This window comes from Microtus ochrogaster, chromosome 1 (assembly GCF_000317375.1).
Source record: "Microtus ochrogaster isolate Prairie Vole_2 chromosome 1, MicOch1.0, whole genome shotgun sequence".
NCBI classification, from domain to species: domain Eukaryota; kingdom Metazoa; phylum Chordata; class Mammalia; order Rodentia; family Cricetidae; genus Microtus; species Microtus ochrogaster.
The window spans coordinates 58,658,506-58,659,559 of NC_022009.1; the positions used below are offsets into that span (position 1 = coordinate 58,658,506).

Consider the following 1,054-nt stretch of genomic DNA (forward strand, 5'->3'; position numbering starts at 1 on the left):
AAAAAAAAAAAAAAGAAACAGTCTCAACCTTCCCACTGAGGTTGGCTTTTTAGGCATACTGTTAAAAAATGTAGCAATGTAGTTTACTGTTGTAAAGACTGTTTACATTAAGACTGTTACCCATCATGCTTCAAGACAAAATTTCATTTATTTGTAATTGGAAATAAATGTTCCATAATCATAATTACATACTGTTTTTGCGATTAATCACTATGCTTTAATTATGTCCAGTTTGTAACAATGAAAATAAATCCTGCATATCAGATATTTACATTATGATTCATAATAGTAGCAAAATTACAGTTATGAAGTAGCAATGAAGATAAACTTATGTTTGGGGCCACCACATGAGGAATCGTGTTAAAGGATCAAAGCATTAGGAAGTCTGGGAACCAGTGGATTAAAGGCCTGTGCCACCACATGTGTGCATATTGTGCACATATATACATTATATGTATATGTATATATTATATATGGTTTTTTCTCATCATTTTTCAAGACAGAGTTTCTTTGTAGCCCTCAGCTGTCCTGGAACTTGCTCTGTAGACCAGGCTGATCTCGAACTCCCAGATTCCCTTCAAAGGCAGGTGCCACCACCATCTGGCTCTTATTCATATTGACCTCCACCTATTTGTTCTATCTATTAAGCTGGCCTCAACTCACAGAGATCCACCTGCCTCTGTCCTGCCGGTTCTAGTTTTAGGATATCCAGGAAGATACAGAGAAACCCTGTCCTGAAAAAGACAAAACAAAACAAAAATTGTGCTGTATGTGTGTGTTTATGGGAGCTCGTTCTGCTCGTGTGTGGCTGTAGCAGACAACCTATGATAGTCAGTTCTCTTCTTTCACTATGTGAGTCCCAGGACTGAACTCAGGTTGTCAGGCTTGGTGGCAGGTGCCTTTACCCACGGAGCCATCTTACCTGCCTCCCTTCCATTTTTGGCAGAGTCTCATAAAGGAGAGGCTGGTCTTAAACTTGATCTGAAGCCAAGGATGCCCGTGAACTCATGATCCTACTGCCTCTGTCTCTCAAGCACTGGGTTTACAGATGTGT

The 1,054-nt window shown here is 39.8% G+C and overlaps 1 protein-coding gene across 1 annotated transcript in view; it reads left to right on the forward strand.

Moving 5' to 3' along the window:
* The window catches only part of Eapp (E2F associated phosphoprotein), a 19,509-nt gene that overhangs the window by 10,373 nt on the left and 8,082 nt on the right, over positions 1-1,054 (forward strand). The gene's annotated exons all lie outside the window — the stretch shown is intronic.